The sequence below is a fragment of the Cervus elaphus genome, chromosome 9, assembly GCF_910594005.1.
Source record: "Cervus elaphus chromosome 9, mCerEla1.1, whole genome shotgun sequence".
In the NCBI taxonomy this organism is placed as follows: domain Eukaryota; kingdom Metazoa; phylum Chordata; class Mammalia; order Artiodactyla; family Cervidae; genus Cervus; species Cervus elaphus.
This window is the reverse complement of record NC_057823.1, coordinates 80526214-80544687: the sequence shown is the minus strand read 5'-3', so window position 1 is coordinate 80544687 and position 18474 is coordinate 80526214. Positions and strand designations below refer to the sequence as shown.

General features: G+C 39.9%; 1 protein-coding gene across 3 annotated transcripts in view; it reads right to left on the bottom strand.

The window, feature by feature from the left end:
- The window catches only part of TENM2 (teneurin transmembrane protein 2), a 1355200-nt gene that overhangs the window by 27484 nt on the left and 1309242 nt on the right, over positions 1-18474 (bottom strand). The gene's annotated exons all lie outside the window — the stretch shown is intronic.

Below are 18474 nucleotides of genomic sequence, written 5' to 3'. Positions count from 1 at the left end.
ATATCAGTTTGAGGAATTTCTGTTCTATTTCTGTGAAAAATGCCATTGGGCTTTGGTTAGGGATTGTATTAAATCTGTAAGTTGCTTTTGATATTAAGGGCATTTTTCTCCTAATCCATGAGCACAGAAAAAATCCCTTTTTCAATTTCTTTCACTGTATGGTTTTTAGTGTACAGGTATTTCACCTCCTTGGCTAAATTTATCCCTAACTATTTTGTTCATTTTGATGCAATTGTAAATGTGATTGATTTCTTAATTCCTATCTCTGATAGTTTGTTATTAGTATATAGAAATGTAACAGATTTCTGTATACTGATTTGGTATCCTGCAACTTTACTGAATTTGTTTATTCTACAGTTTTTTTTTTTTTTTTTTGTAAAGTCTTTAGGGTGTTCTATGTGTATATGTTCATGGTTTTGGCAAATAGTGACAGTTTTACTTCTTTTTCCCATTGGATGCCTTTTATTTTTTCTTGCTCAATTTCTGTGTTTAGGATTTTCAATGCTATGGTGAATAAAAGTGGTAAGAATGGGCATACTTGTTCTTGATCTTAGAGGAAGAGTTTTCAGCCTTTTACCACTGAGTATGATGTTCAGTTCAGTTCGGTTGCTCAGTCCTGTCTGACTCCTTGTGATACCACGGACTGCAGCACACAGGATTCCCTGTCCATCACTAACTTCCGGAGTTTGCTCAGACTCATGTCCATTGAGTCAGTGATGCCATCCAACTATCTCATACTCTGTTGTCTGCTTCACCTTCTGCCCTCAATCTTTCCCAGCACCAGGGTCTTTTGCAGTGGTTCAGTTCTTCACATCAGGTGGCCAAAGTATTGGAGCTTCAGCTTCAGCATCAGTTCTTCCAATGAATATTCAGGACTGATTTCCTCTATGATTGACTGGTTTGATCTCCTTGCAGTCTAAGGGACTCGCAAGAGTCTTCACTAACACCACAGTTCAAAAGCATCAATTCTTCGGCACTCAACTTTCTTTATGGTCCAGCTCTCACATCCATACATGACTACTGGAAAAACCATGGCTCTGACTATATGGACCTTTATCTCTCTTTTTTAATATGCTGTCTAGGTTGGTCATAACATGGAGTATGATGTTAGAAATGGGCTTATCACACATGGCCTTTATTATATTGAGATGCATTCCCTTTGTACTCCATTGAGAAGTTCTTTTAATTGTAAATGGATGTTGAATTTGTCAAAAGCTTTCTGCATCTATCGAGATGATTTTTATCCTTTGTTAGTGTGGTGTATCATATTGATTTATAGATGTGGAACCATCCTTGCATTCTTGGAGTAAGTTTCACTTGATCCTTGGAATAAATTTCACTTGATCCTGTGTATGATCTTTTTCATGTATTGTTGAATTCAATTTGCTAATATTTTTTTGAGGATATTTGCAGCTGTGTCCATCAGGGATATTGACCTATAATTTTATTTCTGGCAATGTCCTTGTCTGATTTTTGTATTAGGGTAAAGCTGGCCTTGTTAAATGAGTTTGGAAACATCTCTTTATTTTAATTTCTTTTGGTAAGAATTTGAGAAGGATTGGTATAAATTCTTTGAATGTTAAGTAGAATTCACAAGTGAAGCCATGTGATCCTGGATTTCTGTTTGGTGGGACATTTTTGATACTGATTCAGTCTTCTTACTAGTAATTTATCTGTTCAGATGTTTTATTTATCATTCAGTCTATAAGCTCTGTGTTTGTACAAATGGATCCACTTCTTCCATATTGTCCATTTATTGGTATGTAATTTTAATAATCTCTATTATCTTTTCATTTTTGTAGTATTGGTTATAATTTCTTCTTTTTCATTTCAGATTTTGAGTCCTCTCTTTTCTTGCTAAGTCTAGCTAAAGGTTTGTTAATTTGGTTTACCTTTTCAAAGAATTAGTTCTTGGATTCATTGAATTTTTGATGTTGTCTGTTCAGTCTCTATTTAATTTACTTTCTCTTTGATCTTTGTTATTTCTTCTTCTACTAATTTTGGATTTCATTTGTTGTTCTTCTAGTTTCTTGAGGTGTAACATTTTATCTACTTATGATATTTCTTGTTTGTTCAGGTAGACATTTATTGCTATGAACTCCCCTTTTAGAATTGCTTTTTCTGCATTCCTTAAGTTTTGGTATGTTGTATTTCTATTTTCATTTGTCTCAAGGTATTTTTTTCTTTTTCTTTTGATTTCTTTGACACATTGATCTATTGTTGTTCAGTCGCTTAGTCATGTTTGACTTTTTGCAACCCTGTGGACTGCGACATGGCAAAGCTTCCTTGTCCTTCACTAGCTCTTGGAGTTTGCTCAGGCTCATGTCCACTGAGTCAATGATACCAGCCAACCATCTCATCCTCTGTTGCCCCCTTGTCCTCAGTCTTTCCCAGCATCAGGGTCTTTTCCAGTGAGTTGGCTTCTCACATCTGGTGGCCAAAATACTGGAGTTTCAGCTTCAGCATCAGTCTTCCAATGAATATTCAGGGTTGATGTCCTTTAGGACTGACTGACTTGATCTCCTTGCTGTCCAAGGAACTCTCAAGAGTCTTCTCCAGCACCACAATTCAAAAGCATCAATTCTTCAGTACTCAGCCTTCTTTATGGTCCAACTCTCACATCTGTACCTGACAAATGGAAAAACCATAGCTTTGACTAGACAGACCTTTGCTTGCAAAGTGGTGTCTCTGCTTTTTAATGCACTGTCAAGGTTGTCATAGCTTTTCTTCCAAGGAGCAAGCATCTTTTAATTTCATGGCTGCCATCACCATCCACAGTGATTTTTGAGCCTGAGAAAATAAAGTCTGCTACTGTTTCCATTTCTTCCCCATCTATTTGCCATGAAGTGATGGGCCTGATGCCATCATCTTATATTTTGAATGTTGAGTTTTAAGCCAGCTTTTTTGCTCTCCTCTTTCACTTTCATCAAGAGGCTCTTTAGTTCCTCTTCACTTTCTGTCATTGGATTAGTGTCATCTGCATATCTGAGGTTATTGATATTTCTCCTGGCAATCTTGATTCCAGCTTAAGCTTCATCAAGCCCGGTATTTCACATGATGTACTCTGCATAGAAGTTAAATAAGGAGGGTGACAATATATAGCCTTGATGTATGCCTTTCCCAATTTGGAACCAGTTTGCTGTTCCATGTCCAGTTTCTAACATTTGCTTCTTGACTTGCATGCATGTTTCTCAGGTGGCAGGTAATGGGGTCTGTCCTAAGGCCAAACTATGGTAGAGATTAATGGTCATCTCCTCTAAGAGGACTTATGCCAGCAGTCTGTGCCTTCCAGAACTGCTGCTGTCAGTGCCCCTGACCCCACGGCAGGCCACTGTCGGCCCACACATCTGCTGGAGACTCACAGGTAAGTCTGGCTCAGTCTCTTGTGAGGTCACTGTTCCTTTCTCCTGGATCCTGGTGTGCACAAGGTTTTGTTTGTGCCCTCCAAGAGATTCTGTTTCCCCAGTCCTGTGGAAGGTCTGTAATCAAATCCCACTGACCTTCTAAGTCAGATTCCCTGGAGTTTCTCAGTCCCTTTGTCGGATCCCCAGGTTGGGAAGTCTGTTGTGGGGCCTAGAATTTTCACAACAGTATGAGGACTTCTTTGGTGTAACTGATTGATCTATAACATGTTTTTACTCTCCACATATTTGTGAATATTCTAGTTTTCTTTTGTAATTGACTTCCAGTTTCATACCATTGTGATCAGAAAGGATGCTTGATATGGCTTCAGTATTATACATTTGTTAAGACTTATTTTGTGGCCTAACATATGATCTGTCCTGGGGAAGGTTCCATGTGCACTTGAGAACAATGTGTATTATATTGCTTTTGGATGGAATGCTCTATGTGTATCTGTTAAGTTTATCTGGCCAAATTTATTGCTTAAGGCCACTATTTCCTTACTGATTTTCTGTCTGGACAATCTACCCATTGATGTAAGTGGGATACTGTCTCCTACTATTACTATATTTCTCCCTTTAGATCTGTTAATATTTGCTTTATATACTTAAGTGCTCCTGTAGTGGATATGTAAATATTTGTAAACACTATATCCTCTTGCTGAATATACCTTCTTGTCATTATGTAATGCCTTTCTTTAACAACTTTCCCATATCATACAACAGTGTTAAACTATGATCATAATTGTCATTACTCATAGCACTTATTTGTCTTAAAACTGGAAGTCTGTACATTTTAACCACTTTCCTCCAATTCTACTTCCCTCATCTCTGCCTTTGGTAACCAAAAATCTGATTTGTTTTTTACAATGAGTTTGGGTTTTTTTGTTTGTTTTATATATTTTAACTCTAAGTGAAATCATGTAGTATTTATCTTTCTCTGTCTGACTTATTTCACTTAGCACAATGACCACAAGGTTCATCCATGTTGTTGCTATTGGCAGGATTTCTTCATTTTTATGACCGAATAATATTCTGTTGTCTATCTCCATCTACCTCCCTATGTACAGCTTCTTTATATGTTTACTTTCAGTGGACACTTAGGATATTTCCATATCTTGGCTATTATAGATAATGCTGTTTGTGAACATGGGAATACAGATAGCTCTTTGACATAGTGGTTTTTTCCTTCAGACATACTCCTAAAAGTATAATTGCTGGATCGTATAGTAGTTCTATTTTTGCCTTTTTGAGGAACCTCCATACTGTTTTCCACAGTGTCTCTGCCAATTTGCAGTCCCGGTAGTGTAAGATTCCCCTTTTTTCTACATCTTTGCTACTTTTATTATCGCTTCTCTTTTGAGGATGGCCATTTCAATAAGAGTAAGATGATATCTCATTGTGTTTGTGATTTACATTTCCCTAGTGATCAGTGATGTTGAGCATCTTGTTGAGATGTTGAGCACACCTGTTGGCCATCTACATATTTTCTTTGTAAAAATGTCTATTCAGGTCCTTTCCCCATTTTTAATTGGATTTTTGCCATTGAATTGTATGAGTTCTTTACATATTTTAGATGTTAATCCTTTATCAGATATATGTATGTGTGTGCTCGGTTGCTCAGGCATGTCCATCTGTTTGAAAATCCCATGGACTGCAGTCTGTCAGTCTCCTTTATACATGACATTTTCCAGGCAAGAATATTGGAACTATTTAGCAACTAAATAGGTTGCTATTTTCTACTCTAGGGGATCTTTCCAACCCAGGGATCAAACCTGCGTCTCTTGCCTCCTGCATTGGCAGGTGAATTTTTTACCACTGCGCCACCTGGGAAGCCCTATCAGATGTATAGTTTACAAATACTTTTCCCTCATTTTATAGTTATTCCACTTTGCTGGGTTTTTTTCTTTTTGCTGTGCAGAGCTTTGCAGTTGATGTGTTCTCACATGTTTATTTTTGATTTTGTTGATTATGCTTTAGGTGTCATACCAAAAAATCATTATGAAGACCCATGTCAAGGATTTTTTTCCCCTATTTTTTTTCCTCTAGGAGTTTTATAATTTCAAGTGTTACATTTAAGTTATTAATCCATTTCAAGTTAATATTTGTGACTGGTCTAAGGGGCCTAGTTTCATTCTTTTACACATGAATATCCAATTTTCACAGTACAATTTATGGAAGAGACTTTCTTTTCTCCATCAAGTATTCTTGGCTCCTTGTTAAATACAGTTGACCACATAAGCCTGAATTTATTTCTGGGCTCTCAATTCTATTTTATTGGTCTGTTTGTCTATTTTTATGCCAGTATCATACATTTTGATGACTATAGCTTAACAGTATGGCTTGAAACCAGTAAGTGTGACACTTTTTGCTTTGTTCTTATTTCTTAGGATTTCTTTGGTCATCAGGGTCTTTTGTGGTTCCATACAAATTTTAGGAGTGTTTTTCTACTTCTGTAAAAAATGCCATTGGAATTTTAATAGGAATTGCATTGAATCTGTAGATGGCTTTTGTTAGTATTGACATTTTAGTGATCTTAATCCTTCCAAATCATGAACATGAGATATCTTTCATTTATTTGTATCTTCTTTGATCAGTCTTTTATTTTTTAAAGCAGAAATATTTCACCTTCTTAGTAAATTTATTCCTAAGTGTTTTATTGTTTTTGATACTACTGCAAATAGTATCATTTTCTTAATTTCTTTTTCAGATAATTCATTGTGAGTGTATAGCAACACTACTGATCTTTTTACGTTAAATTTTTATCCCAAACTTTTCTCACATTTGTTGATTAGAGCTAGCAGTTTCCTGGTATTTAGGATTTTCTATGTATAACATCATGTCATCTGCAAATAGAGACAGTTTTACTTCTTCCTTTTTCAACTCTGGTACTTAAAAAAATTTTTTTTCTTGCCTAATTGCTCTGGCTAGACCTTCCCAAATTATATTGAATAGGAGTGGTGAAAGTGGGCACCCTTGTTTTGATCCTGATCTTAGGGGAAAAGGTCTCAACCTTTTACCATTGTGATGTAGCTGGGGACTTGTTACCTATGGCCTTTATTATGTTGAGGTGTGCTCTATCCATACCTAATATGTTAAGAGTTTTTATTTACAGTGTGTTGAATTTTGTCAGATGCTTTTTCTGCATATATTGACATGATCACATTAATTTTTTCATCCATTCTATTAATGTGATCTATCACATTGATTATTTTGCAATTTTGGAGTCATCGTTGTATCCCAGGAACAAATCTCAGTTGACCCTGGTGAATGATCCTTTTAATGTGCTTCTGAATTTGATTTGCTACTATTTCACTGGGGATTTTTACATCTATATTCATCAGGGACATGGTCTGTAGTTTTCTGATAGTGTCCTTTTCTGTTTTGGTATCAGGGTAACCCTGGTCTTGGAAAATAAGCTTGGGGGAGTGTTCTCTCCTCTTTGATTTTTTGAAAGAGTCTGAGAAGGACTGATATTAATTCTTAAAATGTTTAGGTAAATTCACCAGTGAAGCCATCAGATCCTGAGTTTTTCTTCATTTGGCGATTTTTGATTACCAATTTTCTTCTTACTAGTAACTGGTCTGTTTAGATTTTCTGTTTCTTCCTAATGCAGTCTTGCTAACTTCTATGTTTTTAAGACTTTTTCCATTTCTTCTAGGCTATTCAGTTTGTTGGTGTATAGCTGTTCAGAGAAGCCTCTGATGATCTTTGTATATGTTGTTCTTCAATTATAATTTTATTCATTTGGATCCCCTCTCTTTTTCCCTTGGCTGGGGTACCTCAGAGTTTGTCAGTTGTATTGATCTGTTTGAAGAACCAACTGTGAGTTTGTTTTCTATAATATATATTTCCTGTTCTCTATATCTGCTCTTTATGGTTTCTTTCTATTGGTAGCTTTGGGTTCAGTTTGTTCTTTTTCGAGTTACATATACATGTTATCTATTCTTTTTCAAATTCTTTCCCCATGTAGGTTATTACAGAATCTTCAGCAAGAGTTCCTGTGCTGTAAGTAGGTCCTTGTTGTAGGACCTACCTGTAATGTACAGTAGCTTGTCTATTTTAAATATAGTGGTGTGTATATATCAATTCCAGACTCCAAATCTGTCCCCTACATTTCACCTTTGGTGACCATAAGTTTATTTTCTAAGTCTGTGAACTTCTTTGTAAATAAGTTCATTTGTATAATTTTGTTAGATTCCACATATAAGCAATATCATTTGATATTTGTCTTTGTCTGACATTTCAATTAGTATGATAATCTCTAGGCTCATCCACGTTGCAGCAAATGGCATTATTTCATTCTTTTAAATGACTGAATAATATTCCATTATATATATGTACCATATCTTCTTTATCCATTTAGGTTGCTTACATGTCTTGACTATTGTAAACAGCACTGCAGTGAACTCTAGGGTGGCATATATCCTTTTGAACCATGGTTTTCTCCAGATATATGCCCAGGAGTGGGATTGCTGGGTCATATGGTGGCTCTGTTTTTAGTTTTTAAAAGGAATCTCTGCACTTTTCTCCATAGAGATGGTACTAATTTACATTCCCACTAACAGTGTAGGAGGGTTCCCTTTTCTCCACACTTTCTTCAGTATTGTTTGTAGACTTTTTGATGATGATCATTCTCACTGGTGTGAGGTGTTTTAATTTGCATTTCCCTAATAATTAGTGATTTTGAGCATCATTTCATGTACCTCTTGGCCATGTGTATGTATTCTTTGGAGAAATGTCTATTTAGGTCTTCTGTCCATTTATTTTTTATCTTATTTTTTTGATTTTGAGCCACGTGAACTATTTGTAGATTTTGCATATTAATTCCTTGTCTGTCACATTGTTTGCAAACATTTTCTTCTGTTGTATGGGTTGTCTTTTTGTTTTGCTTATGGTTTTCCTTGCTGTGCAGAAGCTTTTGAGTTTAATTAGGCCCCATTTATTTTTATTTCCATTACTCTAGGAGACAGATGGAAGAAGATATTGCTCTGATGTATGTTAAAGTGTGTTCTTCCTATGTTTTCCTTTAAGAGTTTTATAATGTCCAGTCTTACATTTAGGTCTTTAATTCATTTTGAATCTCTTTTCTTGTATGGTGTTAAAGAATGTTCTAATTTAATTTTTTTATATGTAGCTGTTCAGTTTTCCTAGCACCATTTATTGAAGAGAGAGTCTTTTCTTCATTGCATAGTCTTGCCTCCTTTATCATAGATTAATTGACCACAGGTGCATGGGTTTACCTCTGAGTTTTCTATCCTGTTCCACTGAGCTGTATTTTTGTTTTTCTGCCAGCACAATACTCTTTTGATGACGCTAGCTTTGGAATAAGTCTGAAGTCTGAGAGTCTGACTCCTCCAGCTCTGTTTCTTTCTCAAGATTACTTTGGCTATTTGAGGTCTTTTGCACTTGCATACAATTTTTAAGAATTTTGTTCTAGTTCTGTGAAAAATGCCATTGGTAATTTGATAGGGATTGCACTGACCTTATAGATTGCCTTGGGTAGTACAGTCATTTTGACAATATTGATTCTTCCAATCCAAGAACATGGTATATCTTCCCATCTGTTTGTGTCATCTTTGATTTCTTTCATCCGTGTCTTACAGTTTTCAGAATAGAAATATTTTGCCTCCTTATGTAGGTTTATTCCTAGGCATTTTATTCTTTCTGATATGATGACAAATTCTTTAATTTCTCTTTCTGATCTTTGTTAATATATAAAAATGCAACAGGTTATTGTGTATTAATTTTATGTCCTGCAACTTTACTGAATTTATTGATGAGCTCCAGTAGTTTTCTGGTAGCATCTTTAAGATTTTCTATGTATAGTATCATGTCATCTGCAAACCATAATAGTTTTACTTGGTGAGAAAATGCCAGCCTCCAGGAGAGCTCACACCGAGTGCTCCCCAGAACTACTGCTGCCAGTGTCTTTGTCCCTGCAGTGAGCCAAAGCCTCCCCATTTCTTTGCAGAAGACCCTCCAATACCAGCAGGTAGGTATTCTATGACCAGGCTTCTATGAGTGAGGTCACTGCTTTTTCCCCTGGGTCCTGGCACACACTCAGTCCTGGGGGGAGAACCTCTGCAATATAATTATTTTCCAGTTTATGGGGCATCTACCAGGTGAATGGACTTCCCTGGTGGCTCAGACAGTAAAGATTCTGCCTGCAATGCAGAAGACTTGGGTTCAATCCCTGGGTTGGGAAGATCTGGAGAAGGGAATGGCAACCCACTCCAGTATTTTTGCCTGGAGAATCCTATGGACAAAGGAGCCTGATGGGCTGCAGTCCATAGGGTCACAAAGAGACATCACTGAGTGAATGACACTTTCACTTTTCACTTTACCAGGTAGGTATGGACTTGATTTTAGTGACTGTATCCTCCTACCATCTTCTTGTGGCTTTTTTGTTTTTGGATACAGGATATCTTTTTTGGTAGGTTCCAGCATTTTTTTGAGGATGGTTGTTCAGCAGTTAGTTGTATTTCTGGTGTTTTCATGAGAAGAGGTGAGCTCACGTCTTTCTACTCTCTCTACTTTGTCTCCACCTCCAGATTGTTTTTTTAGGATCTTTCTTGCTTCCTAGAGTAGGTGTTGTTGATGTGAACTTCCGTCTTAGAACTGCTTTTGCTGCATCCCATAAGGTTTGGTATGTTGTATTTCCATTTTCATTTGACTCAAGATTCTTTTAAATTTCCTCCTTAGTTTCTCCTTGATCCACTGGTTGTTCAGGATTGTGTTTTAAAATTTCCATGTATTTGTAAAATTTCTAGTTCTCCTCCTATTATTGATTTCTAGTTTCATACTACTCTGGTTAGAGATGATACTTGCTATGATTTTAGTCTTTCTGAATTTGTTATGACTTGTTTGGTGCCCCAACATATGGTTTATCTCAGAAAATGTTCCATGTGCATGTGAAGATTGTGTATTCTGCTGCTGTCAGACAGCATGCTCGGTGCGTCTGTTAGGTCTATTATGTCTGTAGTGTTGTTCAAATCTGATGTTTTCTTATTCATTCTGTGTCTGAACGATCCATCCATTGTTGAAAGTGGGATAGTAAGATTCCCCACTATTATTGTATTGCTGCTTATTTCTCCTTTTAGTTCAGTTTTTGTTTTATATATTTAGATGTTCCAGTGTTTGGTGTATAAATATTTATAATTGTATTTTCTTTAATGAATTGACTTCTTTATTAGTATATAATGACTTTCTTTGTTGTTGTTTTAAGCTATTTTTAAAGTCTTTTGCTTGATATAAGTATAGCTACCCCTTTTTTGGGGGGGATTATTTTTTGGTGTACTATCTTTTTCCACCTCTTCACTCTCAGTCTATACATGCCTTTAAGGCTAAAGTGAGTTTCATATATGGCAGCATATTGTTGGATTTTTAAAAAATCAGCTATTCTATGTCTTTTAATTAGAGAATTTAATGTTTATGTTTAAAGTGATTATTGATAGGTAAGGATTTACTACTGCAATTTTGTTCATCATTTTCTGGCCTTTGGTAGTGCATTGTTCCTTTTTTTCATAACCTGCTGTCTTTTTTGGGGTGTATTTTGATGTCTTTTGGCACCAGTGTCCTTTGACTTCTTCATCATGTTCTTTGTGTAATTACTACAGGTTTTTCTATTGTGGTTACCACTAGGCTTACATAAAATATCTTAAAATTATAATATTCTATTTTAAATTGATAAAAACTTCAATATAACTCCTGAAATTTACACTTTAACTTTTCCCATTTTTGTTTCTGGTGTTATGGTTTACATATTTTTAAGATTACATCCCTAATAACAGATTAGTTATGATTATTTCTATTATTTAGCTTTTAACTTATAACTAGAGTTGTACGTGAATTACATTACACTCTTACCATATTACATAATCTAACTTTGTACCTTTATCATTAAAAGTGAATTTTACTTTCTTCATTTTTGTGATGCTAGTGAGTATCCTTTTTTTTCTACTCAAAGAACTCCCTTTATCACTTTTGTAAGGCAGGTCTAATGGTGACGAACACCCTTGCTTTTTTGTTTGTTCATGAGTCTTTATCCTTCCTTCATTTCTGAAGGACGGCTCTGCTGGGTATAGAGTTTTTGGTTTAAAGTTTTTTCCTTTTAAGATTTTGAATATATCATCCCATTTCTCCTAGCCTGAAGTTTCTGGTGAGAAACCTGTTGATGGTCTCATGGGGGTTCTTTTGTATGAGATGTCTTTTTTTTTTTGGTCCTGCTGCTCTCAACTTTCTTTATCTTTGACTTTTGACATTTTTTTTTTCTTCTTTTAAAAGAAAAAAAATATTCTTAAAATTTAAAATTTATTTCTTTTTCTTTTACAAACTTGTGTGGAGGGCTGACTTTCAATAGATTACAGTGAGGGAGCTGCTCTGCTACCTATGAAACCCTGACCCAGAAGCAGGTCGTCTACAAATGATTTAGCACCAGGTTCCCCATGAACATGTGGTGCGTGACTGGTGAGGGGGCGGCCACTTTTCCCACCGCGCCCTGTGTCCCAGGATGAAGGGCTCTCCACACCGACCCTGGTTTTGACACCATGGTGGGAATGGTGGGGAATCGACTTTTGAAGATTTTAATTGTAATGTGTCTCAGTGTAGCCCTATTTGGGTTCAAGCTATTTGGGGTCCTTTGAGCCTAATTGATCTGGATGTCCATTTCCCCTTTTTTTTTATTTACAAAAATTTCAGCCATTATTGCTTTAAATATACTTTCTGTTCTTTTCTCTTTGTCTTCAGGAATTTCTGTAATGCAAATATTCTTTTTGCAGGAGCTGAGGTGGGGTGGATAAGTGCAAAGCCTTTCATCACTGTTTTTCTGTTTTGTTTTTGTTCCTCTGGATAATTTCAACTGCCTTATCATCCAGGTTGCTGATTTTTCTCCTGTGCTGATTTTGCTTTTGAAGTGCTTTATTGACTTCTTCAGTTTAGTTATTGTATTTTTTTTAGCTCTAGAATTTTTTTCATGGTTTCTATTTTTGCTCAACTTGTGTGCAATAGTTGTTTTCTTCATTTGTGTGTTCTTGCAGTTCACTAGAGTTCTTTAAGAGGACTGTTCTGAATTCTTTGGCTGACAGCTCACAGATCTTCATTTAAGTAGGGTCAGTTATTGAAGTTCTCTTAGTGTCCTTTGGTGGTATCAGATTTCTCTGGTTTTTCATTCCTCATGGTGGTATCTGTGCACCGAAGTAAGTGGTCTCTCTTCTAGACTTCATAGATTTGCTTTGATAGAGATAATTCTTCACCAGTTAGCTCAGTTTTGGTTTCTGGATGTATCTACTGATAAAGTCTTTGAGCAGGTAGGGCTTGATATTAGGATCTGTTTTTGAGTAAGGTAACTGCCTGAGGCCAGGGATGAGAGGGTGTCCTGTTGACTGTGAACAGTTGGATAGGACTCTTGTCTCAGTTTCCTGCCTAAGGGAGGGTATAGTATAGGCTCTGCAAGTTGCCCAGGTTCTCTGGTCAGGCTTTTTAGACCATTGGGCCAGGTTACTATACTCAGCAGTAGGTAGCGTCCTTGTCCTAGTCAGGCAGCAGAAATGGAATCCAAGGGCTGCATGGACTTGAATTTGGGAAGAGTATATACTGAATTCCCTGTCCAGATGGGGCTACTGGTTTTGCTTTGCAGATGGGAAAAGCCACGGAGTGTTTCTGTTCAAGTGCCACTATAAGCAGGGCTCTGGTTAGTTTCCTTGGTTGGGTGGGCTGAAGCCTGTAGTCAGCAATGAGTGAGGCTACACATTAGTTTACCTGCTTGGGCACAGTGGGAGAACTAGCTCCAAGGTTTGTAAGGCTATTTGTTTGTGGTCTTGATCCAAACCAGCTCTTGCCCCATCCCTGGACAAATAGGGCCACTGGCTCTGCTCAACAGGCTATCGGCTCAGCCTTCCCATCTCTCTGCTTGAGACTGTGGTGCGGTCCACTCTCAATGTGTTCCTGGCAGCAGCCCTGGCCAGTCTGGGTGGGAGCCACACTCAGCAGCTGGCAGGCTTCTGATCTGCTCCCCTGCCTGGATGCTGTGTGTGTGTGTGGGGTCCACTTCAGGCACCTCCCTCATTGTCTGAAGAGGTTTTCTGGTTTGTAGGAGCTGAGAGTTCCACTTAGCAGCAGTGGGACTGTGGATGAACGCCCCCTGTCTGGGCACAGCAGGGGAAGCCTCCACGCCTGACCCAGACTGTGCTCTGGGGGCGATCAGCTCTGCTTGCCCGCCTCCTGGCTTGAGCTCTGTTGGGCTTCCACGCCTTGGAGAGGGAGGTGGGCAGATCGGCCTCCAGGGCTGGCAAAACACCCCTCATCTGAGGACCTGACTGGCACCCAGGTGAGTTTCCCTGGTCAGACTTGGTTCTGCAGTGGAGCAAAGCTGCTGGACGGGATTACTACCTGGGTGCTGCAGGCAGGGACTTGGTCTGCCATGCTGTTGAGTGTGGGTTGTTGCAGGCCCCTCCCTGTTTCCCCCCATCACGTCCGATTCCCAGTGGTTGAGCCCTGCAGATTCCCTTGCAGTCCTGGTGGGACAAGACAGGTGTAGTGGCTCTTACAAAGCAACTCACATTGCTGGGGTGGGGGCGGGGGGCCCTGAATGTCGCCCTTGAGCTTGCTGTTTCCACTGGTGGAGCTGTGCCGGCCTGCGGGCAGCCGCTCCCCTCACCCTTCCGATGTGTGTCTCCCCCTCTGGGGTGCGTGTGTTGGGGGCTGCCTCGGCCTCACCCTGTGTTGTAGGATGCTCTCGGGTGCCTTGTTAGCTGCTGTGCTTCTAAGGGCAGAGCAGTCAGGAATGACCTGCATTCCCATCTTGCTGATACTGCTGAGTTTAACTTTGGAAATGTGTGATTTCTATAAAAACGTCCAATCCTTCTCATAATTAAGTGTGATAAATTGACTGGAAGCAGAGCCAAGGAGTCCGGGCCAGCCACATCATCTAATCAAACATCTTGAATTGTGAGGGTCCCTTTGCTAAAGAGGAGGTGCCTGGGCTGTGGGGGTTGAGATCTTGGAGAGTCTGACAGGCATGCTCAGCTCGTCATGGGCACCTCCCCGCACCCCCCCAACTCCCCGTCTTCAGAGTGTGCAGGAGTTTTCACTTAGCCACACTGCTCTCTTATTCCGAATTAAATTACCCATCTAACAATATTTAAATTAACCTTGAGGCTTCCTGGAGAACATAAAAGTTATTTTGAATTATTTTCACTGCCAGGATCAGCACAATTCCCTTCCCAGCCAGCTCGGTAGGTATTCAGTGATTGAGAAACCAATTTTTAAATTAATACAATTTTGTGTTTGCAAGGAAGCCATTATTTTTAATTATCGGGCATTTCCCTCAGCCTGGCTTCCCCAGTTAATAAAACTCAGCTACTTAGCATGGTTTTTATTTTTGCAGAGGGCAGACTTTGGGAAGTAGTTTCCCCATGTGGAATCTCCCTCCAGAATGTTTTGATCTCACTAAGCACATGCCTGTCACAAGGAGGCTCGTAAAAAACCCCGAGAAAAGGAAACGCTGTCGTCAAAATGGCCCTGCTGGGCCCATAACCGATGACTCTAACTTAGCTTGAGGGGCAGTGTGGGGAGCCGGTGAATCGAGAAACTGCAAAGAAGAAATTAACACTGCGCTGGGGCCCCTCCCGGAAGTGGCACTGAAGCACAGGAGGAGAGACCTCAGTGAGAGCAGAGCCCTTGCCTCTTCTGCTTTGAGTCTGGGAAACCCTGAAAAGATTCACGAGGGAGGAGGGGGAGAGAATCTCCTTGTCTGGCAGCGCTGGAAAGCAGAACTCCCCGCTTGGAGAGTTAAGCTGTTCACCCACCCAGAGGAGAAGCCTGGCCTGGATGACATCTTCATTTCCTTTCTGGGTCAGTCCTCTAGGATTGAAAAAGCAGCTCTCCCCAGCTCCCATACAACATGACTCTGTGCTACGTTGGGATCAGGGTTGGAGCAGACAGAACAACTTGCTGTCAATTTAATATTAGCTTAAATAATGCATAATTAGAAGGTTAAGCCTCTGCAAACACGTTAAATAATGTATTCCCCAAGCAAACATGATTTGGTGATGATGTGCTGTTCTGGATGGTGGTGAGGTGGAAAGGTGGAAGAGACCCGGATCTGAGTTGCATTGTTGATATGGATCGGTTTTGTCATTACAAAGCAGAACCTTCCCTGGTCATGCCTTGGTTTCCTCATCTGTGATGGCCTGTGAACTTCTGGTGAGTAGAGGCTTTATCTTAAGTTTCTCAGGGTCTCTATTATTTTGGAAAGTGCTTGGTGCTTGATAAGCATTTGTGAGTAAGGGGGCTGAATCAGACTGAGTATAAGCAAGTTAGATCTAAGGCTCTAACGTGAAAAACTGAAACAAGAAAATGTGAGCAGGACATTTGTGACCTCCAAATATCTGAAAGGCTGTCTTCATTTTAAACAGTGATAGTCATTCTGGGAGGAACCCTTGAGTCCTGGAATGAACACAGATTGCAGGGGGCGGATTTTTATGACGTCAATTTAAAAATCACATCCACTCATTCAGCATTTACTGAGCACCTACTATGTATGCTTGTTGATGTGATCAATACTTAAAATAGAGCAGGACAGTTAGGGCCCCTGCCCTCGTGAACTTACAGGTCAGAGGAGGATAAAGACGCACAAAGCAACAGTGGAAAACCTTTGTGTCATCATGAGAGTAGACAGAGAAAGGCCCTGTGGAATGGAGAGGCGGCAGAGTCAGAGTTGAGCCGACAGGGACAGCTGCCTAGAGTGGGTGCTGCCTCGGGGGTGGGGTCAGGGTCCCAAAATATGGGAGTTCAACAGCTGAGGGCAGGAGGTGGGTTAGGGAGAATATTCCAGATGGGGTGTTAGGAAGTGAAAGCTTGGGTGGTTAGCAGGGGCCCTGCCCAGGCATCAGAGAACTTCACTTCTGATGCTTCGGGTATCCTAGTGGAGGCAGGTGGTCCCTGGGGAGGCATGTGGCAGAGAGGAGAGGTGTCTGATGTGGAGGCTCAGCCTAGATGACCTGAATGGGGCTTGTGCCTGTCATCCTTCAACCTGAACTTCTGGATGTCAAGCACGTTGTACGTCTCTTTAGCCTCTAAGAAGAAAGGAAGACCGTGCAGCCAATGCATGAATGCTCCTTTGCTTTCAACAGTGGGTACATCTGGTGAGGACGTCTATATTTCTATAGTCACTAAGTCCCGTCCAACTCTTCTGTGACCCCGATTGACTGTAGTCCACCAGGCTTCTCTGTCCATGGGATTTCCCAATCAAGAATACTGAAGCGGGTTGCCATTTCCTCTTCCAGGGGATCTTTCCGACCCAGGGATCAAACCCGCGTCTCCTGATTGGCAGGTGGCTTCTTTACCAATAAGCCACCTGGGAAGCCCTTCTAAGATCCTTATCAGCACAATAAGGTCCCCATCCTTTGACCTCTCCTCCCCCAGCTAATTTGCTCCAGCCCTTCTGCCTCATCTTCTGCTCAGATGACAAGCAACAGTCTTTTCCGCCTCGGGGCCTTTGGACGTGCTGGCAGCTTAGCACAGAAGGCTTTTTTCCCATTTCATTACTGGAAAATTCCTACTCTTCATTCATTTCTTAGCCCAAATGCCATTTTCTTAGTGTGGCCTTAACCTCAATCAGATATGCCCTGTTATCTGAACCACGTTCCCTCACAGCATCCATCATCATTTCTTTACATTATTTGTAGTTACTTTGATTACTGTTTCCCCTTGCTACAGTATAAACTCCACGAGGGTATTTTTACTTTTCTATCACACCAATCAAAATAGCAAGTAATCCAAAAGTAATGTTTGTTTGGGGGATATAATGTTGAATATATTTGCAGAGGCTTACCCTTCTAATTATATATTATTTTAAGCTAATGTTCAATTTGTAGCAAGTTCTGTCTGTACTAACTCTGCTCAGAATTGAGTGTCTTGTCTGTTCACTAATATATACTCAGTGCCTAATACAGTGCCAGGAACATAATAGGTGCTTGGGGAAAAAAAAAAAAAGAAAACACTGGTTGGTGCAAAGTGAATGCACTGGGGCAGGAAAGGCTGATAAAATTCAGGCTTTTGTGGTGACAGTGTAGGCTGGCAGACCTGAGTGGGATCCACGTGGAACTGAGTTCACGTGTGTGTGCTCACAGGCACACATGCACATCTGCCTCCCACCTTGTTCCCGTGTCCCTGTCATTTGCCACAAAAGTAAAAGTAACACAAGCCAACGTGTAATTGCAATGTCATACTAATTATACAGAAACCAAAACAAAATCACTAACTCCTACTCCTTCTGGGAATACTAATAACACTAATACCAATATCATGATGGAAGATTATCTTGGCAGCAATTTTCCTTTTGTTCTGCTACCTACACATGTAGCTGTTTCGTACTTTTGCAATCTCTGTGTAAATCATAATCAGGAGGAGATATCCTAGAGGGTGGTTATATGCCTTCCTTATCAGAGAGAATCATGCAGTAAGCCTGTCTTAGGAGAGAGCAGAAGTTTTAAATCTTAACAGGGGGAGTTGGTTTCAGTTCTCTCTTCCAAAAGTGTAGAAAGAAGTCTTGCTGGAGGGGAGGAGCATTAAAGCATGAACAAGTCCTCAGGACCAGAAGTTTATTTTATGATTAGGCTTTGGAAAGATGGACAATGAAGGCTAGATCGGGGGTGTGTAAGTTTCAGTGTGATGTAACCATCTCTTCCTTCTTTGAGAGCAGCGCCCCCTTTCTTTGAGGTTTCCCCATCTAGAAGTTTTTACTGAGCCATCCGTCACATGGTTCATGTGACCCAGCCAAGCACAGACCCCCCCTCCTGGAGCAGTGGGACTGGCCCAGGGCTGTGACTGCCAGTCCATCTGTGGCAGGCCCTTCAGAGGGCTTCAAGGGATTTTAGTTTTTAATTCTGTAAGAGATCCCTTTCTCTTCCCTCTGGGTCACTGAGCTGAGCTAATAGCAGCCTGGAGTCATCTTTAGCCAAGCCAGCCTGACCTCCCCAGTGTGAAGAGGTCACCAGTTGAAGGTAGGGGTAAATGAGCCTAAGTATCAAGGGAAACACTGATAAGAGATGGAAGGGATCCAGAAGAAAGA